Source organism: Amblyomma americanum, chromosome 5 (genome assembly GCF_052857255.1).
Source record: "Amblyomma americanum isolate KBUSLIRL-KWMA chromosome 5, ASM5285725v1, whole genome shotgun sequence".
NCBI classification, from domain to species: Eukaryota; Metazoa; Arthropoda; class Arachnida; order Ixodida; family Ixodidae; genus Amblyomma; species Amblyomma americanum.
In genome coordinates this window covers 78,944,386-78,970,955 of record NC_135501.1, presented here as the reverse complement: position 1 = coordinate 78,970,955, position 26,570 = coordinate 78,944,386, and the positions used below count along the sequence as shown (strand labels likewise).

The 26,570-nt window shown below is 47.0% G+C and overlaps 1 non-coding gene across 1 annotated transcript; it reads left to right on the top strand.

Annotated features, from left to right (window-relative positions):
* Positions 1-3,091: 3,091 nt before the first annotated feature.
* TRNAN-AUU (transfer RNA asparagine (anticodon AUU)) lies at positions 3,092-3,163 on the top strand. The gene has a single exon. It is a non-coding gene; the product is annotated as a tRNA-Asn (tRNA).
* The last annotated feature ends 23,407 nt before the right edge of the window (positions 3,164-26,570 follow it).

Genomic DNA, 26,570 nt, shown 5'->3' with positions numbered 1-26,570 from the left:
CCGCGGTGGGCATTAAAGATCCCCAGGTGGTCGAAATTATCCCAGAGCCCTCCACTATGGCACCTCTTTCTTCTTTCACTCCCTCCTTTATCCCTTTCCCTTTCGGCGCGGTTCTGGTGTCGAATGAAAAATGAGACAGATATTGCGCCATTTGTTTTCCCCCAAAACCTTTTATTTTTATTACCACCACCATATCTCTCTCACTACCGCCACGTACCTCAGAGCATGATTGAGGTGTACACTGATCCAGGAAGATAGTCATGCGTCCCTCTTTTCATCAAAATCTTTAGACTCCGGAACATTGTCAAGGCCAACGCCTATTAACAAACTGAACGCCGACAGTTTTCACTTTTTGTATCCTGTATTAACTGAGCTAATCAATTTCCTCAGGATGACTAGGTAATTCCTGGAAAACAAACCGCTGCCACTTATTTAGTGTTGTGTCATGAGTTTAGATATATTAAGCAACGATTATATTTTGCAGCTAACTTAGCACAGCTTTCTAGTTGAATCGCTGCAGACTTCCGTGCTGGCTACGAAGAGAGAGTGTAGCGAAGTGCAGAGACTTGCTCCATCCGCAATGCAGGGTAGGCACACTAGGTCGCGTTCAATATTCAGCTCCTCGACTCGTTTTGATAGTTCCTGCAAGTGTTCTTTTCACCGGATTGTTATAGCAGGCGCGTACAAACAGGATGGCTGGCTCATCATTTGTAAATATACTTTTTGAACGCAACTGAGAATTCCACAGCACGAACTCGCTGCCACGGCCGCTCAATGGCAACGCACCAAGTGCGTTGCCTTTGAGCGGCCGTGTCACTGCATTACGGCGATAGTTACTCTCTCCCGTTCAATTCGTTGCTTTAAGCTGGCATTGCTTCTTTACACGGGGCTTCAGCCTCCCTCAAACGCACCGTCGTCCGCGTTCTTGAAGTGTACCTGCTCCTCTCCGAGATTTATAGGATTAAAGCGAAAATCTACGCTTTCCGCAAGCAAAGCCGAAGGTCAATTGACGCTTCACTTTGACCTATAAATAATAAAAATAATAATTGGTTTTGGGGGAAAGGAAATGGCGCAGTATGTCTCGTTGGACACCTGAACAGCGCCGTAAGGGAAGGGATAAAGTAGGGAATGAAAAAGAAAGGAAGAAAGCGGTGGCGTAGTGGAGGGCTCGAGAATAATTTCGACCACGTGGGGATCTTTAACGTAAACTGACAACGCACAGCACGAGGGCGCCTTAGCGTTTTTCCTCCATAAAAACGCAGCCGCCGCGGCAGAGTTCAAACCCGAGAACTCCGGATTAGTAGTCGAGTGCTCTAACCACTGAGCCACCGCGGTGGATGTTAAAGATCCCCAGATGGTCTAAATTATCCCGGTGCACTCCACTACGGCACCTCTTTCTTCCTTCTCTCACTCCCTCTATTTTTTTCCCTTTCGGCGCGGTTCTGGTGTCCAATGAAATATGAGACAGATATTGCGTTATTTCCTTTCCCCAAAAACCAATTATTGTTATTATTATTACCACCAGTATATATCTCTCTCACTACCGCCACGTACCTCAAAGCAGGATTGAGGCGTCCACTGACCCAGGAAGACAGTTATGCGTTCCTCCTTTCCTCAAAGTCATGAGAGTCAAGAAAGTTGTAAACGCCAAAGCCAATGAACAAACTGAACGCCGAGTTTTTTTTTAGGATGACTACGCAATTCCTAGTTAACAAACAGCTGCCGCTATTTTAGGGCTGTGTCATGAGTGGAGATGTATTAAGCATCGATTATATTTTGCAGCTAAGCTTAGCACAACTTTCTAGTTCAATCGCTGCAGTCTTACGCGCTGGCTACGAAGACATGGGGTAGCGAAGTTCAGAGACCGGCTCCATTCACAATTCTATACAGGCGCTGCGCTATGGCGCTGTTAAATATTCAGCTCCTCAACTCGTTTTGATAGTTTCCGCTTCGCACCGGATCGTTATAACAGCCGCGTAGAAACAGGATGGGTAGCGCATCATTTGTAATTAATCTTTATGAACGCAACTGAGAATTCCACAGCACGAACTCACTGCATTTCGGCGATAGATACTCTCTCCCGTTCAATTCGTTGCTTCGAGCTGGCATTTCTTTTTTACACGGGGCTTCAGCCTCCCTCGAACGCACCGTCCTCCGCGTTCTTGAAGTGTACCTGCTCCTCTCCGAGATTTATCGGTTTAAAGTGAAAATCTTGGTTTCTCGCAAGCAAAGCCGAAGTTCAAATGACGCTTCACTTTGACCCCTGAATTTATAAAACTAATATTTGGTTCTGGGAGACATTAAATAGCGCAGTATAAGTCATATATCGGTAGACACCTGAACCGCGCCGTAAGGGAAGGAATATAGGGGGAGTGAAAGAAGAAAGGAAGAAAGAAGTGCGTAGTTGAGGGCTCCAGAATAATTTTGACCACGTGGGGATCTTTAACCTAAACTGACATCGCACAGCACACGGGCGCCTTAGCGTTTTTCCTCCATAAAAACGCTGCCGCCGCGGTCGGGTTCGAACCCGGGAACTCCGGATTAGTAGTTTAGAGCGCTCAAACCACCGAGCCACCGCGGAGGGTATTAAAGATCCCCAGGTGGTCAAAATTATCCCGGAGTGCTCCACTACGGCACCTCTCTCTTCCTTTCTTCTTTCACTCCATTCCATTATACCTTCCCTTACAGCGTGGTTCAGGTGTCCGCCTATATTTGATAGACACTGCGCCATTTCCGTTCCCCCAAAATAAATTATAATTAATAATATAGTTTGTCTCATATATCGTTGGACACCTGTACCACGCTGTAAAGGAAGGGATAAAGGAGGGAGTCAAAAAACAAAGTATGAGAGAGGTGCCGTTGTGGAGGGCTCTGGAATACTTTCGACCACGTGGGGATTTTTAACACGTAAATTGACATCGCACAGCACACGGGCGCCTTAGCGTTTTGCCTCCATAAAAACGCAGCCGCCTAGAACCTGTTACAAAATGTACCCCGTTGCTAAATGCAGTGAAATGACGAATCTGTAAAAACACTTTGAAAATACTCTCCCGATCAGTAGTCGACCGCTTTAAACACTTAGCCACGCCTCGCCGCGGTGGCTCAGTGGTTAGAGCGCTCGACTATTGATCCGGAGATCCCGGGTTCGAACCCGACCGCGGCGGCTTTGTTTTTATGGAGAAAAAACGCTAAGGCGCCCGTGTGCTGTGCGATGTCAGACAACGTTAAAGATCCCCAGGTGGTCGAAATTATTCCGGAGCCCTCCACTACGGCACCTCTTCTTCTTTTCTTCCTTCATTCCCTCTTTTATCCCTTCCCTTACGGCGCGGCTCAGGTGTCCAACGGTGTATGAGACAGATACTGCGCCATTTCCTTTCCCCAAAAAACCAATTATTATTATTAACCACTTATCCACCGCGGTGGGCATTAAAGATCCCCAGGTGTTCGAAATTAGCCCGGAGCCCGAATTTATCCCGGAGCCCTCCACTACGGCACTTCTTTCTTCTTTTACTCCCTCCTTCACACCCTTTCCCTTTCGGCGCAGTTCTGGTGTCCAATGAAATATGACAAAGATATTGCGCCATTTGCTTTTCCCCAAAACCATTTATCTATTTTTATTACCACCACCATATGTCTCTCTCACAACCGCTGCGTACCTCAAAGCATGATTGAGGCGTCCACTGATCCAGGAAGACAGTCATGCGTTCCTCCTTTCCTCAAAATCTCTAGAGTCTGGAACGTTGTCAACGCCAAAGCCTATGAACAAACTGAACGCCGACAGTTTTCGCTTTTTCTATCCTCTAATAAATGAGCTAATCTACAGCCTTAGGATGACTGCACAATTCCTGGTTAACAAGCAGCTGCCACACTTTTAGTGTTGTGTCATGAATTGAAATGTATTAACCGCCGATTGTATTTTGCAGCTAGCTTAGCACGCCTTTCTTGTAGAATCGCTGCAGACTTGCGCTATGGCTACAAAGACATAGTGTAGCTAAGTGCAGAGATTTCGGCTCCATCCGCAGTGTGCGGTAGGCACAGGCTATGTCGCCGTTCTATAGTTAGTTAGTTATATTGATTTTAATGGCGCAACAGCAACTATGGCTATGATACGCCAAACACAAGGTTAGGTTCTTGTTAAATGTTACAATTTTCATACCTATAGTTTGTTTAAAACATTGGCTTCATTAAGAAACTTAAAAATACTTGAAAGATCAACCAGTGCTTGATCACCTAAAAGCAACTTGGGGTGCAATGGGATGTATTCATTGTAGAGTGTTGTAAAATATTTTTTTCTCAGTTGTTCCAGTTTTCTACATGAAATTAAAATGTGGTTTAAAGTGAGTACATCGCCGCACATTTCGCAGAGAGGTTTGTCTTGTTTTGTCAGTAAAAAGTTGTGTGTAAGGTGTGTGTGCCCAATGCGTAGCCGACATAAAATAACTTCAGTAAAACGTTCTTGATGTCTACATGATTTCCATTCTCCTAAAACGGGTTTTATAGAATGCAGTTTGTTGTTTGCCTGTTCTTCCCATGCAGCCTGCCACTTAATTCTGAGTTTACTGTGCACTAATTTCAAAAAATCTCTGTGTGGTATGTTATCTTGTTTTATTTGATCAATTCGAGCTTGTGCTGCGCATGCATCTGCTCTCTCATTACCTACAATTCCAACATGGCTGGGCACCCAGCAGAATATAATGTTATGATTTTGTTTTTTTATTTTAATTATGTTATGTATGATGTTTCCTATAATGGGTTCAGTGGCGTTTCTACAGTGCAGCGCTTTGAGCATACTCAGTGAATCGGTGTAAATGACGCTATTTTTAATGTTTTCTTTTACTATTTGGTCTACGGCTACAAAGACTGCATAACTCTCGGCAGTAAAAATCGATGCATACTGTGGCAGTCGTATCATTTTTTCATTTTTGTCTTGAATTACTGCACATCCAACATGACTTTCTGTTTTTGGCCCATCAGTGTAAAATTCAGTGAAGGTGTCGTATTTTTGTTGTACTTCAAAGAATTCTTGTAGTATGAGCTGATGTGGCATTTCCTTTTTATGTAAGTGTGTCAGTGTGAAGTCGCACACTGAAGGCAGGTTGTACCATGGTGGTAAATTTTCATATTTTTGTGCAATATTCGGCAGGGCATCCAGTACTCCTAACTCTTTACATTTATCTTCAAAGCGCATTATTAGTGGCCGGATGGATTGTGGTTTATTGTTAAATAATCTTTTGGATGGGCACTTGGTAACAATGGGATGGCAGAGATGTTTAGGAAGAGTACGGGTTTTTAGGACGTATGCGCATGTCAGTGTGACTCTTCTATCCTCTAGTGCAGGCTCATTAGCTTCAATATAAAGACTGTCTACCGGGGATGTTCTATATGCTCCAGTTGATAGTCGTAGACCAAGATTATGAACAGGGTCCAGTCTTTTCAAGTAGGATGCTCTTGCTGAACCGTATACTATGCACCCATAGTCCAGCTTGGAGCGTACCAGAGAGCGATAGATGTGTAATAGGCATGTTCTATCGGACCCCCACCGTTTTCGCTAGAGCACCTTTAATACATTGAGGGCTTGGGATGCTTTCTTTTTAAGGTTGTTAATGTGTGGTAGAAATGTGAGTTTCTTGTCAAAAGTGAGTCCTAAAAATTTATGTTCTGGTTTAATTGGTAGTGTGGCTTGATTCAAGTATAGGTTGGGATTGAATTGTAGGCCTCGTCGCAATGAGAACAAAACAGCTACTGTTTTTGAGGAGAGAACTTGAACCCATTTATCTCTGCCCAAGCAGCTAGTTTATTTAGTGTAATTTGTATTTGTCTCTCGCAGGACGATATGCTGGAGGAGGTGCATGCTATCTGTAGGTCATCTACATAAACCGAATACATTATGGACTTGGGTATTACTTTGGCTAACGAATTCATTTTTACTACGAAGAGTGTCGTGCTTAGAATGCAACCTTGGGGTACGCCATTCTCTTGGGTGAAAGTCATGGAGAGAGTTGTTCCTAGGCGGACCCTAAATGTGCGGTTAGCCAGGAAGTCGTTTAAGCAGTTCAGCATCCTGCCTCGGATACCCAGCTCTGCTAGGTCGCGGAGGATGCCGAACTTCCACGTGGTATCGTATGCCTTCTCCATGTCGAAGAAGACCCCGATACACTGCTGCTTGTGGATAAACGCCTGCCGTATGGTGTTCTCTAGGCGGACAAGGTGATCGGTGGTTGAGCTTGCTTTTGTGAATCCACATTGATGAACATCTAATAGCTGCCGAGATTCGAGTACAAAGGTGAGTCTAATGTTTATTACACTTTCAAAAGATTTAGCAATGCAGCTGGTGAGGGCTATTGGTCTGTAATTGTCAGGACTTGTTGGTGATTTTCCGGGTTTCAGAAAAGGTACTATTACCGCTTTCTTCCACTCCTCAGGTATTCTGCCAGTCATCCATATTTTATTCAAGAATTTTAACAGTGCCTGTACGGCTGTATCAGAGAGATGGGCAAGCATATTGTAATGAACATTGTCTGGGCCTGGTGCTGTCTTTTTACCGGAAGATAATACACTATTTAATTCCTGGAGCGTAATGGGCTGGTTGTAGTCTTTCTGCATGCCTGTTCCGAATGGGTTTTTGTTTTTCAGCTATAGTTTTGTGTTTCTGGAATGCATTTGTGTAGTGCGACGACCTTGAGACTTCAGCAAAGTGCTCGCCCAATAAATTGGCCTATTCTTCTAACGATGTTTGTGTACCGGGTGTTGTCAAAAGTGGAAGTGTGAAGGAAGTACGGTCACCAGTGAATTTACTGACTTTGTCCCATATTTTCTTTGATGGTATTGAACTATTTATAGAGGACACATATTTCTGCCAGGAGGTTTTCTCAGCATTCCTGCGCACGTACCGCGCTCTCGCCTTGGCCCTCTTAAAAGTGAGTAAGTTCTCTGCAGTGGAGTACCGACGCAGGGTACCCCATGCTTTATTTTGCTGTTTTTTTGCAAATGTACATTCTTGTGTCCACCATACTTTGTGTTTCTTCTGTACGAGTCCTGTTGTTTGTGGTATAACGAGTGTTGCAGCAGATATTATGCATGTAGTAAACCTGTCATTAATTTCATCTATGCTGAGGTCTTCAGAAAATTCTTTATCTAGAGTGGCACTTTCTGTAAAAAGTGACCAGTCGGCGAGGTGAAGTTTCCAGCGCCGTGGTCTTGTGGGAATGACTGCAGTAGACGATGAGAGGCTGATGATAATAGGTAGGTGATCACTTCCCAGAGGGACATTTAAAACATCCCATTTAAAATCGGTAAAAAGCGATGGTGATGCGAAAGCTAAATCGAGAAAGCTCATTTTTGCGGAGCTTGGGCAACAATAAGTTGCTTTTCCTGTATTTAAAAGACAGATGTTATTTGAGAGGATAAAATCTTCGATTGTTTGCCCCCTAGAGTCGCAGCGCTCGCTTCCCCAAAAAGGGGAGTGAGCGTTAAAATCCCCAACTACCAGATATGGCTCTGGAAGTTCAACTGTCAATTCTTCTAGATCATGGACTGTTAATGTAAAATGTGGAGGAATGTATACGGAACAGATTGTTAGTGTTTTATAGCTGACGATGCTGACTGCAACCGCCTCTAGTTTTGTATTGAGCTTTATTTCTCGAGCAGGGACGCCGCTTTGGACGACAATTGCGACGCCTCCTGAGAGTCGATTTGCCTGCTCGCAATCGCGTCTAAAAGTTTGATAATGTTTCAGGATATGCACATGTTGTGGACCAAGATTGGTCTCCTGAAGACATAAAACTATGGGTAACATTGACCCTAAAATATGTGTTATGTCACTATATTTCCGCATAAGTCCTCTGCAATTCCATTGAATTAAAAAAGCCATGCTTGTGTTTTTAAAAGAAAATGAAAGGAGTTTTACTTATGTGGTGGGCCCGTTATGAGGGGCCTGTCTTTTTTCGCTCAACAGAGCTGTTCCGCCGCTGTAATGGAGGCGGAGTGGGTGTTGTATCCATCACCTCAACAGAGGTGCTGTAGGACCGCGCAGCCGCGGTTGTGTTAGTTTCAGGCCTCTCCCGACGGGGGGAGGTCCTGCGGGATGCCGACCCATGGACCGGCGGTCCCTGCTTTGGCAGTGACAGGGCAGCTTTCGCTGACCCTGCCTGGGGCGTGGATGGCCCTGCCATAGGCTCGGTGGGAGCGGCCTTGGCAGGTGCCGGAGTGCTGTGCGGTGCTACGCCCCTGCGCACCACATCAGCGAAGTTTTGTTTTGCTGTGAAGGAGAATGTGTTTGTAACCGCAAAACGCCTTCTCGCTTCTTTAAAAGAAATGTTTTCTTTGGTCTTTATGGTGATAATTTCTTTTTCTTTCTTCCAGGACGGACACGCCCTGGAGTATGCAGCATGTTCTCCTTCACAGTTTGCACAGCACAGGGCTGCGTCACATACATCAGACTGGTGATCGTTAGAGGCACATTTTGCGCAAGTTTTACGACCGCGGCAGCTCTGTGAGCTATGGCCGAACCTTTGGCAGTTGAAACACCTGCGAGGATTTGGTATGTATGGTCGTACATTGATTTTCAAATATCCCACGTCGATTGTGTCGGGCAGGGTGCTGGTGTTGAACGTCAGGATCATGTGTTTTGTGTCTATTTCCTTGTTGTCCTTCCGGATTTTGATTCGGTGGACATCTATGACGTCTTGGTCGATGAGCCCTTCGAGCATTTCTTTTTCAGTCATGTGAAGAAAATCATTTTCCGATATTACGCCTCGGACAGTGATTAGTGAGCGATGAGGAGTCACGGAGACCGGGATTTCCCCTATGGACGTTAGGTTGGAGAGCTTAGAATGTTGGACATTGTCACACAGTTCGAGCAATAAGTCGCCGCTGGCCATTTTTGACAGCTTATAGCCAATGCCTAGGGTTTCAGTCAAGCACTTTGACACAAGGAAGGGGGATATTATTCTTGCCTGTTTATCTTGTTGTTCACTGTGGATCACATGATATTTGGGGAAAGTTACTTTTCTTTTTTGAAAGAAGTTGTCTGCCTCGTTCCGCCCTCTTTTGAGAGAGCGATCGGGTTTTGAAAGTTGGGGAGCCATAAAAAAATTTTGTTTTTCGGTCATGGTGCCAGCCACCCACCACGGAGTCCAACAAGGGGACGGGACAGGAACTTGATAGCAAGTCCTGCCCACGCCAGCTGTACACCTCAACTATAACCAAATATGACGCAACTCAGGGTAGTTGGTCACACAAGTTTAACCCTCGCCGCCAGGAAAAAAGGAAAAACTAAGAAGTTAGTAGGATATAGGAGAGTTGTGAGACAGAGATACGAAAGTTAAAGATGAAGCGGAGGATAGGAAAAGGCGACTGCCGATTCCCCCCGGTCGGGTCAGGCCGGAGGTGCCGTCTGCAGGAAGCTGGGGCCAAAGTGGTGTGTTGCCTTTGCCAAGGGGCCTTAAGGGCCCAAACGCTCGGCATCGGCTCAACCACCAGGATCCCCTTTTCCCCGGACACGGCGATGCCACGCACGGCGAGGCGCGGGTGCTCGGGTACGTGGTGATGAACAGTACACCATCATCCCCTTGCGGGGATGTCCCTGCGGATGCTCGGGAACCCGCGGTGTCGCCACTTACCGTCGCGACGCCTGCAAGCTGCAGGCGCCCCCCTGCGGGGGTGTCGCCGTTCTATATTCAGCTCCTTTAATTGCTTTGATAGTTCCCGCAAGTGTTGATTTCACCGGATCGTTATAACAGTCGCGTACAAATAGGATGGTTGGCACATCATTTGTCATTAAATTTTATGAACGCAACTGAGAATTCGACAGCACGAACTCGCTGCATTACGGCGATAGATACTCTCTCCCGTTCAATTCGTTGCTTCGAGCTGGCATTTCTTTTTTACACGGGGCTTCAGCCTCCCTCGAACGCACCGTCATCCGCGTTCTTGAAGTGTGCCTGCTCCTCTCCGAGATTTATAGGTTTAAAGCGAAAACCTACGCTTCCCGCAAGCAAAGCCGAATGTCAATTGACGCTTCACTTTGACCCCTAAATTAATAAAAATAATAATTGGTTTTGGGCGACAGGAAATGGCGCAGTATCTGTCTCATATATCGTTGGACACCTGAAGCGTGCCTTAAGGGAAGGGACAAGAGAGGGAGTGAAAGAAGAAATGAAGAAGTAGGGGTCGTAGTGGAGGGCTCCAGAATAATTTCGACCACCTTGGGGATCTTAACGTGCACTGACATCGCACAGCACACGGGCGCCTTAGCGTTTTTCCTGTGTAAAAACGCAGGCGCCGCGTTCAAACAAAGCAAATTGCTTTTTTGTTCAGATGCGCAGTAGGCCTCTTTAATGGCTCACCTTCAAGTCTGTTGTCTCAGAGATAAAATATAGCTCTATATCAACATCACGTCCATGAAAACGAAGCTACAGGCAGCCAATGCGTTTATTTTTTGTAGCAGTTTGTACAAAATAAGTTTTCACTAGTTCTAAGGGCAAACCTTCCGAAATGTCAGCACTTTTGAAACACGTTCTTCTGTCATTTCGCTGTCTAGTAACTTTACACTTTTGCTCTTTGCAGTAGTTGTCAAATTACTTCAAATTTTTTTATTCCGCGCAGCCTTTGGACAATCTTGGCCCTTCAACATGGGCTTTACAGAGAACTTAAGCACAGTCAGTAACGGGGCTGCGCCAACTCGCAGAATCCCGGCGGTAGTGGCCGCGCCCCATCGGACACTATGTTCCGCAGCACGCATAGGTCCTCGTCGCCGTCCATGATGCCCCACGTGACCGGGCCCCTGATGCAGTCCTCGGCGGTCATGGTTAGGAAGCGCAGCTTGGGAAAGAAAGGACGCATCACCACTTTCAGCTGCAGCGGGGAACCCGTGCCGCGGCAGCTGACGCACTGCTCCTGGGCCCAGCGCACGGCGAGTTCCGCAACCCCTATCTGCGGCACGTACCTGATATGCACACAGAACACATCACAGAATTATACTCCGTCTCACAAGATGTTTGCAGCACTACGGAAGGTACAGCTCTCTCGTCCAATCAGGATGGCGCGCACTACATTAGTGTGTTCCTACGCGCCTGTGGCTCGATCCACCTGATGTCCAGGTGGCTTCTTGGCTTCTTTCTACCTCTATTTATAGTAGCACCGAGCCACAGGTGTTCCACCGCGCGGCGCCGCGCCTTTCCTCAAAATCCAACTTTCAATTTTCAGTTTTCTCTCGCTTCTTTCCCTCCTTTATCTCTTCCTTTACGATGCGGTTCGGGTGTCCACCGAGATATTGTCTTTCTTCTTTCCCTCCCTCCTTTATCCCTTCTTTTACTGCGCGGTTCGGGCGTCCACCGATATATGTGAGACAACCAGGGTACTGTTCTCATCAGTTCCTCTGTTGTCGCGTCGCAGTAAATTTCAGTAATCGTGTCATGTGCATATAAATTTATATACTCCAGCGTGCCGAGGCAGCCGAGTGTCGATGGTGGCGAAATGCAAAACAAGCCCATGTACTGCGCGAGAGGCAACGCACGTTAAACGGGTTCGATCATCTCATCGTCCTCATAACAACTGAATTCAGCACTGCTGGTTGTGTCGTCCTCCAGGTTGACAACAATGGCCGGTCCCTGGTCAACAACATTGTCGATGATGTGGTCCAGTTTTCTCATCACATCTTCCTCACTGATATTATCCTGCACGTAATTCTTTCATTTCTCAACAGTCACTTGCGTGATGCCTTGCCAAACCAGAGGCTCGACGTCTTGGAGCTTAAACGTCTTGTTTTGGCTGGCCACGAAACCCTTGACGTCGCTCCAGACAAGCTCTATCGGGTTCAGTTGGCAATGGTACAGTGGCAGGCGCACAACGAGATGGCCAGCAGCTTTAGCAATGCAGTCGACACGGTGCATGAGCTTCACTTTGACCCCTAAATTAATAAAAATAATAATTGGTTTTGGGCGACAGGAAATGGCGCAGTATCTGTCTCATATATCGTTGGACACCTGAAGCGTGCCTTAAGGGAAGGGACAAGAGAGGGAGTGAAAGAAGAAATGAAGAAGTAGGGGTCGTAGTGGAGGGCTCCGGAATACTTTCGACCACCTGGGGATCTTTAACGTGCACTGACATCGCACAGCACACGGGCGCCTTAGCGTTTTTCCTCCATAAAAACGCAGCCGCCGCGGTCGGGTTCGAACCCGGGAACTCCGGATCAGTAGTCGAGCGCCCTAACCACTGAGCCACCGCGGCGGGGTGGGTGGGCAGAGGAGATAAGAAGTTTGCAGGCATAGTGCGGATGCGGCTGGCGAAGGAAAGGGTTAACTAGAGAGACATAGTAGAGGCCTTAGCCCTGCATTGGTGTTAGTCACGTTGATGAGGATGATGAAATAAAACAAAAATGCAAGAGTTTATTAGGTAACAGTTATCATGCAACATATATGTAACGAAATAAAGAAAGCAAGAAATAGAAATAAAAGAAAAACAAAAGTGAAACAGAAATAGTAACAGCTAAAAAGCAATGAAAAACAAACAGCAAGAAGAAACACTAAATAACGCAGAAAATAACATGAAAATTGTAGGGACAAGTAAGACAGGGGATAACTTTCGCATTTCCGCTGTAAAGCAGACTTAAGTGCAATTCTCTGGAGAGAGAACAAACATTTATTAAGGAAATAGAGAGGCTGAGCCGACGTAGTTGGTGAATACCGATATCTTCTTGGACCGCGTCCGTATAGCCCGGCATGCCCCAAGATCACGCCACCTCACGAGCCCGGCGTGCGAGGGCAGCTTGTGTTGTCACACTCTAGCACTCGAGGCGAAAGATCTCCCAAGCCTCTTCAGTGGGGGTGGAGCGGGGAGTGAAGTGGGGTCTGTGTTGACAGACCCACCCCATGTGGGATAGAGAAGAGAGCTCATTACAGTGTGGACATAAATGATTCACTTTCAGGGCATAGCGAGAAGCTATGGCGATACACCAGTATGTGTTCGTCTGTAGCTGTCGCCGAATGCGTTCGTCTGCCTTCGACAGCCCCTTTGCTGGAGGGAGGAACTGGTGATGCCTGTCTTTCTAATAGTCGACGATTTCTGGAAACCGCAGAAGCGGTCGGCTAGGCTCATCGGTTGGCGAGCAGGCGGTAGTAGGTGTCTGGGGGATAAACGCTCGGGCATAATAATAATAATAATAATAATAATAATTGGTTTTTTGGGGAAAGTAAATGGCGCTGTATCTGTCTCATATATCGTTGGACACCTTAAGGGAAGGAATAAAGGAGGGAGTGAAAGAAGAAAGGAATAGGTGCCGTAGTGGAGGGCTCCGGAATAATCTTGTCCACCTGGGGATCTTTCACGTGCACTGACATCGCACAGCACACGGACGCCTTAGCGTTTTTCCTCCATATAAACGCAGCCGCCGCGGTCGGGTTCGGACCCGGAAACTCCGGATAAAACCCGAGCGCGGCGGCTGCGTTTTTATGGAGGAAAAACGCTAAGTGCGTTTTTATGGAGGAAAAACGCTAAGGCACCCGTGTGCTGTGCGATGTCAGCCGCATTCGCAGCTTCGTAACCACGGAGTCCCTGGTAGGCTGGCGCTCACGTAATGCGTCTAGGCAGGTTTTGGCTCGGAGTCTTTTCTCTGCTCAGTATAACAGTAAATAATTACTGAAATACGACAGCAACGTATAACCAAAGGCCCACCGCTCATGACAGTAGCTTAATGTGGGCGATACAAATCTCCAAGAAATGAACGTGTTCAGTAACTACTTCCAAGAACTTTCGCATTATGGTTTCGGCGGGATCTTCTGGCACTTTTGGAGGTCACGCAAGAAAGTGACGTTGCCCCCAGAGTAGTTTCAATCTGTTTGAGACATTCATGGTATTGAAAGATGTCCGAGTCAGGACTGTCGAAGAGATAGTACTCTGGAAAAAAAAAAGAAAAATAATAGGCTGAGACGCAGAAGTGAACAAAAATTGTGCCTTTATCACCAAAACAATTGCCTATCTACGCCAAAGTGGGATGCCGTTTCCTGCCGCTTCTCCTTATCACAGTGCCGCCGCAGTGGCTCAGTGTTTATGGCACTCGGAAGCTGTTCCGGAAGACGCTGGTTCGATCCCGACCACGATGGTCGATTTTCGGTGGAGGAAAAACTCTAGAGTCCCGTGTACTGTGCATTGTCAGCGCATGTTAAAGAACCCCATTAGGTCAAATTTCCGGAGCCCTTTACTACGGTGTCCCTCATAGCCTGCGTCGCATTGGGACGTTAAACCCCCACAAACCATAAACCATGTTTATTACAATAACCAGGGCCGGATTAAGAAAAATGGTGGCCCTGGACTAATGCGCATGCTGGCCCCCTTTCCTTATACTGACTCCGTTCTCTCCTCTGTCGCCTGCTACGCTGCTGGAAATATGCCATGTTTCAGTTTATAAGCGCCAAATTAAAAAGAACGAGGTGCGATCAACGGGAATAATATTATAGTTATTAATATAAATAAACAACAAACCTTTCTTGAAACTTGTGCTGTTCTAAACACCAACACATATGTTCACTCTGATGAATCTGTATTGTGTTTTCAGCAAAAGCTAGGCATTAAGGAAACATTTAGTGCAATCAAGACGAACAAGAACGTAGAAAAGACAACACAGCTCAGATGTCGATCGTTATGAAGCTAGGCTTTGTTTGCATCACTAACTTTAATTCGGTGAGGAGACGCATGGTTGTATCCAAAACATTCTTTATTATAATTCAAGCATCAGACTGCTGTAATCAAGATACAAGTTACTCTACAAATATCTTATACATATATTACTTAAGGCAATACAAACACCATAAAAATGCACTTGAATACAGGTGAAAATTATTAACTGTAATTGAACATTATTTGAAATTTTTTTCGTCAAAGGCAAGACAAGCATAGACGACACCAAATAAACGGGGCACGATCAAAAACAACAAAAATACAGTTCTTTATAAGCACGTTAAATTTCGCAAGAACAAACAAGAGACGAATAACGAATATTTGCATATCTTGAATTACATTGCTCAGCGCTTCAATGGCAACGCAGAGGCTCGGAGGCGGCACAACGAACTTATTGGAACTATTCATGTATAGCTCAAACAGGCCTCTTTTAAAATGGCTTCTTTCGGGCCTTCGCTTTTGCAAAATCAGATATAGTCTGTTCGAAGGATAGATTGCGGTGGAGGTCACTTTCAATAGACATGATGGCAAGCGAGTTCACCTGGGCGTCAAGGAGGCTCAAGCGAGGGCAATTTTTTATCAGCGACAACTTGGAAAACGATTGTTCGGTCTCAGAGTTTGCCAATGGTATGCTTAAGTACATTCGCTAAGCAATAGAAACGTTCGGAAACATATCATTAGGCTTTCGTGCAGCAACTTCATTATTCCCTGTTGACTCGTGTCCTGGCAATAAGAGTTGTGCAGAAAGTTCGCGAACTGAACGATTTGAGTGAAAAATGCTGGCTCCAAATCTTTTTGTAGCTTGTAATCAAATTGTCTGCCTGCTGTGCTATGGAGGCCTTGCTCCCAACTTCTGTGAGCAATTTTAAGGATCCGAACCCTTCGCAGAGTTCAGTATACGCAGCCTTTCGCACTCGCAAAGCAGAGCCTAGACTGTCAAGTACAACATTGCAGGTCTCTACGATAAACTTTTTTTCTACCTTGTAGCCCACGATCGCTTTTCCCGTCCGGCGCTTACTCAAAGCACTCATGCTGATAACATTGATTGGTACTCAGCTTGCGTGCTCTCTCTTCGAAGGTATCAAAGAGAGGTCGCAAAGAATTAACAAAGCTTTCTAGCAGTTGAAATGTCTTGCAGTTGAAATGCCTATGCCTGGTTTCTGAAATACCACGCTCATTTTGTCAAAGCGGTCCAAGATTTCACTCCAGAAAATCGCCAAGAATGCATTCTCTAGTTTTGTCATTTTCTTGAAGAGAGAGTGCGCTTCGTTTCTAGTGTTACCGTTTTCTTCCTCGTTCTTCGATATAACTTCAGGCAACACATGACTGCATTGAAATTTTTCAGAATGGCCTTACAAGATTGAGCGTGTCTTTACCACCTGGTCCCAGAAAGACTTTTTAAAACAAGCTGCTGGCCAGTTCCGCCCATGCTTCCCAAACGATACTTCCATCGCTTAGGTGAGACAGCAAAGAACACATACAGTGCCTGAAGTACAGTGAAAAATTTCGCTTCCTCAAGGCAACTGTCAACGCTACACGCGCCAACTAACTTCAGTGATTGACCAGCACGCGGGGTGTAGACTGCCAATTCGTTCAAGTGTTTGATTTGAGCTCGTAGTCTCTTGTATTTTCCTGACATATTACTGGCATTATCATAAGCTTGACCCCTAAAATCATCAATTGAGATGCCACTGGTCGTCAAGAGAGACATCACAGTATCGAAAAGATACAAGCCGGCATGCGATTCGATTGGAACAAATCCAAGAAAGCGTTCGTACACTTTCCCATTTAAATAGTGTCATAGCGTTTGATGTGCTTGTTTAGAAAGAGATAAAACTTGTCAATGGCCTCAAGGACTCTCATATCGTTTCCATTTCACGGTGAACCAAAAATCTCCTCACTGCACCTAAAGGCTAGGTTGCGTTAAGCAAGAAGCTTACTACAACAGCTTACTACAACGACTACGCACTTCAACACCTCTGTCCAGTAAGCAGTCTCAGTGACAAGATGCTTAACCAGCTCCTTGTCATTTGTGCTGCTTGAGTTAGAGCGGGCGAGGCATGTTGCCAGGCTGTTCCGGTGCTCGACGCTAGTTTCATGAGCGCAAACCTTTTCTTCTGCTCTTTTCCAATAAGAAAAGCCGAGCGTGGTGAAAGCACTGGGGATGCTTGAAATCCAAAATAGTTTCCACATGAAATAGTAAACGCAACCTTTGGACATCGAGTACATTAACCACTGTCGGTCGTACGCCTCCCTATTTACAGCCTTTCGCACGAAAGGATGAGGTGACATATAGCGTTCAGAGTTTTCTATTGCTTTCCGGAAAACGAAAAATCTTTTGCCCGATTTTGAAAATACAATGGCCCTTTCTTAAGGCATACACACCGAAAGCTGTCAGTAATAACGTCGGGCCACTTAGCAGGGTCACTTCGGCGAATCTCGCAACGTACCTCTTACTGGGGGGAGTCTGTACTTCGCTGTTGCCGCAACGAGAAGCCGTCTCATTCGTCCTCTTGAGGCACACTTTGTGGGTGAGTACATGATTATTTGAAGCCAAACTAACCACAAACAAGTGAGTCGGTTCTTTGAGTGTTAATTCCTGGCTCTAGTCAGTAGAAGGAGGCTCATCGGGGAGGTTTGGCACCTGTTGATCAGCAGTAGTAGAAATCGGGCGTGGTGTGCTGGCCACCTGGAGCTCTGTGTCAGGGGTCCGGCCGAGTAGCATAGACATTGCTGGCTCAGGAACAGGACAGGGCTCGGTTAGCGTAGGTTGCTCAGAAATAAGGACGACCGAGGTTGGCGCCATTTTCACAGGATCCAGACAACCAAGATCCGTCAAACCTTGCTTCTTGCCAGGAAACCGTGGCGATGTAGTTGTCAAGTCTTCCACGGAAGCACCGTCGGTACTATTGAGAGTTTGGCACGTACTCTGGGTTGAGCAATCATACCACTCCGCGGAAGCTGCATTCAGTAGGTACTTTGTCATCTATGGTAGCTTCTTTTCAAGCTCTTCTCTTTCTAACTTCCCCTTTCGTTTAGACGGGCCACTTTGATGCTTCCGACTGAGCATTTAGGATGAATGGATGCTAATCGTTCACCGCACCGGGCACTTCTTCAGTCCGACACGACAGCAGGTGTCCAACGGTGGTCGTCCTGATGACTGGCGCACGCTGCATCGATGGTCTGTGGCTGGCCGAGAGTGGTGCGTCCCCCGGGAGCTCCTCATCGTTCGGGTTTACGCAAGCTTAATCGGCGGCTTGGGGCTGAATCGCAGCCCACGATCAACTTCCTTTCATAGACGAACGCCGCTCCTGTCTTTTACTAGCGCCAAAGCAGGCGTTCAAATACGCATAGAGTTCCTTGTACAAATTGCCTCCTTCCCCGTACAAGCTCACTCCATCTCCCGTTCCGGTCTCGCCATCCTATTGACTAGGAGGAATCGTCTGTTCTGGGACGTTAACGATTTTTCTTTCGCCCCGTCGACACCGAGCGCGAGAACAAAGGGCCGAGGGCGACTCCTAGTTCGGGCGAAGTTACGCGCCCTGCGTCGCCTCTGAATCTTCTATTTCTTTCTGGAAATTTTTGGAATCTTCGTACAGAACTAAGCTGCTATCGTAACTGCTGAGAAAAACTTAAATCTCTGTCATATTTTCTTAACGCTAATGACGAATGACGTCCTGCTGCTTTCGACATGGCTCTGGAATCAAAAAAAGGGAATCGAAGTTGGGAATTTGAGACGTCGGTCATTATTTTTACTCCGTTTAGGTATAACCTTTAGGTGTCTTCTTGATGGTTATGCTGGATGCTAGCACTAGACAAGGAGTACAAATGCACTCAAATGCGATCTTCGCCCAGTTGTTTCCTCCCAAAATCTAAAGAATAAGTTCCACACCTCCTCAGCTGTCCAAATTCTCTGTTCTGGGAGATTTGCGGACCTAACAAGAAGCAAAACTCTAACGGTAACTGCATTGCTAGGACGTGGTGTCCACATATCGATTCTTTGCTATAAAAACGTTCTCATCTGCGTTTTTTTTTTGCAGGCCAGTGGGCTGTGCAGTTCGGGGAAGGGCAAAATTTTGAACTTTTCGCTGCACCGAGTATTTTTTTCAGCTGTTTTTAGGTCCAGAGCGTTGAAGTTATTTGAACAATACAAGACGCAGTAGGTATTCCTGCATTCACAAAAAGAGATATCATCATTGGTGGTTAGAATAACTTCTTCCTGAATACCTCGCTTTATATGAATTTCAGCCCAAACATGATAAGTGACCTTTAATTTTATAAATCTCTTGTGTGGTACGAAAATCCTACTCCTGCTGAGCGCGAAGCAATTTATTGGGGCATCTGTCAACAACTCCGCAGTTTTTCCACTCACTGCTTCCGTAAGTAACATAAATGACTATATTATTGGCGACATCAAAAGTGGAGGTGTCCCTGATCCTGGGAAAGAAATTGGAAATGCATGAAAATCATTTTCATTACCCTATCTTGATAGCAGCAATGGTACCACCTGACTACTAGGTGCAGCTGAAGATTGCATTTTGGATAGCTTGAAATCCGCGGCATCAAAAACAGAGGCATGCCCGTGTAGCTTACACTGCTCCTGTAGCGAAACCGCGTATATATACGCTGAAAACCTAAGTGGCGGCTCCTTGGGCGCGAACTCGAGGGTATGCGAAAATTAACTGTTCAAGTAAAACAGATTTAAATGCCAGTAATTGTGCACAATTGATAGCGTAGCTTCCGGTAAGTCATGCACTGCTATATAAGTGGCGAACAGCGAGGAATGCTATGCTTTTCAGATGCCATTTTGATCTGGGGCAGTTCTCTTTCCAAAGAGTGATACAATCTATTCAGAAAATTGCACTGTACATAAATAAATTTGCGGAAGTTTGAAAATATAAACTTCTCAAGCGGATACAAAGTAGGAGCAACATCTGAAGTTTTCACATTTTGCCGCGGTCAAATTTGTTCACCAATATCCGTATTTGCGGCGGCAATAGCGGTTGTATCTATACTTGTCAGACTGTGGTTTCGCGTCAGTCACCGAATGAAATATCCGAGGGAAAACAGCGAAGGAAGCATTGTATCGTAGGTAGTTATCCAACTCACTCCTACAGCGTCCTGAAGTGCAGAATCCGCGCTCAGTACTAACTCACTGAGCCAAAGCGATCATACAACCAGCGAGAAGAACACAGTTACTTAGAAGCGTGCATTGGGAGACGTCAAATCACTGTAGGCTGGCAAACTGTTCACTTTTCGGGCACTACTGATATATTCCCCTGTTTGGCTGAAGTTCAATCTCTGGAAGTTTATGCCGCGTGGCTCTAAGGTTGCTCTACACTTACGAGGAACCGCAAATCTTTACCACTGTTCTCCTCGCATACGCGCCTAATTTCTTTTTGCCTCATCGTCATGTGGAACTGGTGGTGACTCATACTGTGAACTACACGACTCTCAATAATTCAGGAGCCTAACAGTAATAGTTTAAAAGTTAACCATTCAATATCAGTTAATAATCATGGTAGTTAGCACGTCCTAATTGTATTCTGATGTATTCTACCGATGACAGTGCTTTGCCGAAAAAAAGCGTTCATTTAACTGAAAAGGCTAATTTTTCAAAATTTTTTAAAATCTTAATTGAAACACCCGGTATGTATTCCTATATGTTGCACTGCATAGTCATGCCGTTTTAAAAGGGATTTTGTTGTGTCCTGTATGCAGCACCTTCATAATTAACACATCGCATGAATAAAGCAGCTGTGCCTACGTAGCCAAAGAAAAGCCGAAGAGCAAGAAAAAGCGCCTAAAAGAAAGTGTATAATTTCCTTTTAAAAGCCAGATTTTTATCCGCATAAAAATATTAGCAGATCTGTAAGTGGGCACTGTCTTACGCCAATATTTGAAGTGGTGAAGTTTATTCAGAGCTGAGTAGCAGCTACATTACTAACAATGGCGTACGCATGCATCCTTGGACGCAAAACCCTGCGCCCTTAAGTACTTGCTACGATAGAGTCCTGGCGTTACTATTACCGGACCTTGACCATGAATTTTAGTTCACCAGAGGAATTGATAACGGGAATAAGGAGATAGAAAAAGGGCCATTGCAGGTTTCTCCTCAAATGTGAAAATTGCGATGGAAACGCAGCTATTAAATGAATTGGAAAGCTGAAGCCTTTTGCAACAGTCAAGACATCATTTGTTCGCTCGCACAACGCTGTTGCGCCATCGGCTAACTAGTTACACTCTACAAATGGCGAAACGACACTTTTTCGCAAGTGTACTGCGAGCAGTCTAACTGCGAGGCCGGAAGTCTGATTATGCGGCGAGGCCGCATGACTGCATATGGTGGCGACTACACGCCTGCGATGTAACGAGCCCGTTCTGTGTGCTTGTTTCCCCCTCATGCCAACAAACGAACGATGCTCGTTCGTGTGCAATATGCGCGGGACCTGCGGAGATACTAAGGCATCGATGCGCAGGAATTCGCATCTGCTCTTTCACTCGCGCTTCTCGTTCCAACGAGATCTAGGTTACCATAAGAGGAAAGCGCACTGCACCATTTTGTAGTTCTAAGATGTAGATCCTGTAATGATGGGACGGGTTGTTGCTTTCTTATGCCACGTTTTGTCACTTGTGAGTATTTAACGTGGCCTAGCTGACATTGCACAGCGCACAGGCGTTTTCGTATCTCGCTGCCACCAGGATGAGGCCGCCGTGGCTAGGATTCAATCCGTCAAACTTTGGTTGGGAGCAGCAGCCGAACTCCGAAACGACTGAGTCGCCCCAGGCTGTATATATACATTAAGAGAGGCTTCAGTGTCACTGTTGATGTGCTCCACAAATAACGGTGGGGAAAATACCGATTAAAGTACAACTGCTGGTGGAAATAAACATCTGAACTGTTAAATATAACGGATCAGTAAACTTGCACCGCACTCTTCTAATTTGTGCATTCTTCTTTTCCACTAACAAGATATATATTGAGTCTGGTATAGTCGGAATTTTTTTTATTTTTAAAATAATTTTGCAGCTTTTTCCGCCAGTGCATTTCTTTGCTAGTGTCTAAAGGTTGGTACCGTTATGAATTAGCTTTTTAAAAAGTTTAAGAGAACTGACAAGTTCTCCATTCTCTATAAGAAAAAAAATCCTTAAAGAGGAAAAAAAAACATTAAGCAGCTTCCACTGAGCTGCGCTGAAGAAGGCCTACCTACGCAGCAGGGGCTCTTCGTTGCGGTGAAAAACCCCCTAAACGGAGCAAAGACTCTTAAAATCTTTCTACTCGATTTTCTCAGTGTGCCTCTTTTTTATCACACTGCTCAAGTTGGAAAACTACCGTTCTCGTACTACAGCGGGTGACGTTGCTTTGAAGGTACTTTCTAGATAAAAAGCTGGTGGAATGAGAGAGTGTTTGCAGTGTTTCAAATTTTATTGAAGTTTTATTCCCATAAAAACTAAATTTTTAAAAAGCAGTTGTGGAATGGTGGAAGGAAGCTTACTAGACATAATTTTAAAAAACAACGTGAAGACAGAGATACCTCTCTCTATTCTTTACGATCGCTTTTCCGGAGACTGTTTAGCCAGAATTGAATAACTAATATTTGAAAGGCATATAGTTATCCTAACCTTAGGCGCCGTGCAGCTCGTTATAAGTTTCACAACTTTTCAATGGTAAAGAATTAAAAGCTGAAATTGTGATTCAGATCTAAAGATATAAGGAATAACCTTTGCTCATACAAATATCAGAATCACCAGAGTGGTTCAAATGTTAACCGTACCGCCCCCGCCTTCCTCCCCCCCCCCCCGCCCATTATGCAAAAAATTGGCATTTTTACATTTGTTTAATGTTTCTTTAGTGGACAACGAATATTGCTACGCTACTAACTACTCTAGTGGCGCCATACAGCGGCTAAACTGCATTTCCTGGCAGTTGGCAAGCCTTAAGTCATCTCGGGGCTAGATGCTTCGTCTTCTTTATCTCTCGTGGTGCCTTGCGCGTTCCAACGTCTTGTGCGTCTAATTAAAGCAAGTAAACCAGCCCTGCTTACGTCAACCGTTTCTCAGCGACATATTTGGTGGAGGTGCTGAGTAAAGGTCCATGTACGCTGACCTCGAGAACACCTTTGACGTCAGCTCTCAACGCGTGCCTACAACACCAGTCCACAAGGCGAGCCGCCGCCTGCGAGGCCTTCAACCCGAGTTCGGCCAACTGACAGCGCCGGTAAGGGTCATGACATCCACCGCGGCTAGCCAGACAAGTCAGCACTTCGGGAATGCCCTGCCATTTGTCCGTCACGCACCTCGATCGCCGCCACCGTTTCACGGGGACAGGTTCGAGGACGTCGAAGACTGGTTGGCCAGCTTTGACCGAGTGGCGGGTTTCAATGAGTGGGACGGCGAGCGCAAGCTGCGTGACGTCTACTTTGCGCTGCAGGACTCGGCCAAAACGTGGTTTGAGAACCACGAAGCTTCCTTTACCACCTGGGAGGCTTTTCGTCGAGAGCTGCTAGCAACATTTACCAGCAGTGAAAGAAAAGAGAAAGCTGAAATCGCCCTGCGCTCGAGATCACAGCAGCCGAACGAGGGCGTCGCGATGTTCATCGAGGACATGACCCGACTGTTCAATCGGGCCGACCCTGCTATGCCCGAAGCCCAGAACGTACGCCACCTAATGCGTGGCGTAAAAGAGCAGCTGTTTGCCGGACTTGTCCGTGACCCGCCACGAACAGTGTCCGACTTCACCAAGGAGGCAATGGGTATCAAGCGCTCTTTATAGGAACGGGGCGCCCACTACGGACGTCAGGCTACTGTAGCAGCCGCTTCCCAGTCCCAGTACACGCCTACGTCGCTGCCCGCCGAGGACCTTCGGGAGCTTGTAAGAAGCCTTGTGCGCGAGGAACCGGCGAAACTTCGCTTTGAAGCCCCACAGGTCAGCGTCGCTGCCGTTACGGACGTGGTCCGCGAAGAAATCCGACAAGTTGTGCAGCCACCCCCTGCTCCACACCCAGCGCCCCCCGTTATGACGTACAGCGAGGCGCTACGAAGTCCCGGGCCAGCGATGCGAGCCTTTTCCCCTATCGCTCCTGTGCAATACCTGCAGCAGCCAATCGCAACAGCACCCTCTGTGCCGCAGGACTTCAGGCCCCCCGTGAGCAAAGCGCAAGTTTGGCGTACGCCAAACAATCGGCCGCTCTGTTACCACTGCGGAGAGCCCGGCCACATCCTCCGCCACTGCCCCTACCGCACGATGGGTTTAAGGTGGTTTTCACCTTACGCACCTCGACCACGCTACGGTGAAAGACCACAGGATAACGAACAGTACTTGGCTGACAACGTGCAATCTTCGACCTCGCAGCGACGACAGTCCCGATCGCCATCCCCAAGGCGGTTCTCTTCGCCCGGCCGCCCGTCATCCTCTGGCCAGTTCAGAGGTACGTCCCCACGTCGGGAAAACTGAAGACGGTGTCCTGCGGGGGTAGGGGTGCCGCTACTGGACTGAGTCAAGAGCCTCCACCTGACGATTCGCCGCGACGCTCCGACCGACCAAGACCTGACCCGACGACGTCGACGACGCGCTGCGACCGACTGGCCTCAGCCGAAATTCCGGTATCCGCCGACAACAACGACGTTACCGCACTCGTGGATACCGGCGCCGATTTTTCGGTAATGAGCAGACGGTTAGCCACGGTCTTGAGGAAGATTCTGACTCCTTGGTCTGGGTCGCAGATCTGGACAGCTGGTGGCCACGGGGTAACTCCGATCGGTGTCTGCACTTCGCGAATCCAGATCCGCAGTGTTACTTTACCTGGTTGCTTTGCTGTGTTACCCGAGTGCTCCAAAGACCCCATACTCGGTTTGGATTTCTTTCAAGAGTATGGTGCCGTTATCAACCTCCAGGAGCTAATCGTGTCGTTTTCCACCTAAGGTCCTGTCGACGACGATACCGAGCTACGCAGGACTGAGTTATGCGTCTGTGACGACCACGTTTTGATCCCATCAAGATCCAGCATGTTTGTTACTGTACAGTGCGATAACAGCACCAAAATTCGTGGCATCGCTGAAACCAATATGTCGCTGCTCCTTGGTCGGCAAGTCTGTTACTCGAGGAATTGTTGAACTGAACAAGGGCCGAACCGAACTCTTGGTGACCAATTTTGGTTGTGAACCTCAGTGTTTGCCTGGCAGAACACCTATTGCGTATTTCGAGGAACTCAGCGAATTCGCGGGACAGCACGCTTTGTCCGAAGCCCCGGCATCAGTGGAGGAACCGACCACTCCCATAAACACTGACGTGAACGCAAACCTCCCAACTAACCAGAAACGCTGCCTGGAAAGCGTTATCCAGTCTTTCTGCGACTGCTTTGCCTCGACCTCCAAGGTTACGCAGACACCGCTCACAAAGCACCGAAATATATTGACGTAAACCAACGGCCGTTATGTCAGCCGCCCTACCACATCTCTTCGAAGGAGCGCAATGCCATTCGCCGCCAAGTTCAAGAAATGCTCAAGGACGACGTGATACAGCCGTCGACGAGCCCGTGGGCGTCGCCTGTTGCTCTAGTGGCAAAGAAAGATGGAACCCTACGGTTCTGCGTTGATTACAGACGTTTAAACAAAGTCACTAAAAAGGATGTTTATCCTCTCCCGATTTTTGATGACTCCCTGGACCGGCTGCGCCACGCCAAGTACTTCTCATCGCTAGATTTACGAAGCGGCTATTGGAAAATCGAGGTGGACGAACGCGACCGGGAAAAGACCGCCTTTATTACACCGGACGGTCTGTACGAATTCCGGGTGCTCCCTTTCGGCCTGTGCTCGGCTCCTGCAACATTCCAGAGGATGATGGACACCGTTCTTTCCGATCTCAAATGGAAGTCCTGTCTCGTGTACTTGGTTGACCTTGTTATCTTTTCTGACACGTTCGAAGAGCACCTGAGACGCCTGCGCCCTGTGTTCGAAGCAATTCGGTCGGCCGGTCTTTCCCTGAAGCCCGAAAAGTGTCACTTTGCTTTCGAAGAATTGAAGTTTCTGGGCCACATCGTGAGCGCTAAAGCGGTTAGGTCAGACCCCGATAAAACTGCTGCCGTGGCTGCTTTTCCTGTGCCCACCGATAAGCGCAGTGTGCGCCGCTTTCTGGGTCCCTGCGCCTATTATCGGCGTTTTGTGCAGAACTTCTCCCAGATCGCTGAGCCCCTCAGGAGACTCACGAAAGATTCCGAACCATTCTTCTGGGGCCTGGAGCAACAGAAAGGCTTTGAAGACCTCCGCACTCGTCTCCAAAGAACGCCCATCCTTGGACACTTCGACGAGTTAGCCGACACTGAACTACACACAGACGCCAGCAACATCGCCCTCGGTGCGGTCCTTGTGCAGAGGCAGGATGGTCTCGAACGCGTAATCGCATACGCGAGCCGCACCTTGTCACGATCTGAGGCGAACTATTCCACCACCGAAAAAGAATGCCTGGACATTGTGTGGGCAGTAAAAAAATTTCGCCCGTACCTATATGCCCGCCCTTTCAGGGTCGTCAGCGACCACCACTCGCTGTGTTGGCTGGCGAACCCCAAAGATCCCTCGGGACGGCTTGCATGCTGGAGCCTTCGACTTCAGGAATTCGATGTCACCATCGTCTATAAGTCTGGTAGGAAGCATAGTGATGCCGACTGTTTGTCTCGTGCTCCTATCGAGGACAACCGAGCTGACCCCGACGACGATTCTGTTTTTCTTGGCGCCATCTATACGTCGATTATCATTCAACAACAAAGAGTCGACAGCGAACTACGGCCCCTGATTGAGTATCTAGAAGGAAGCGCTCAGTCTCCCCCCCAATCTTTTCGGGCGGGCTGTCGTCGTTCTGTTTACGTGACGGCGTCCTGTATAAGAAAACTACAGTCCAACAG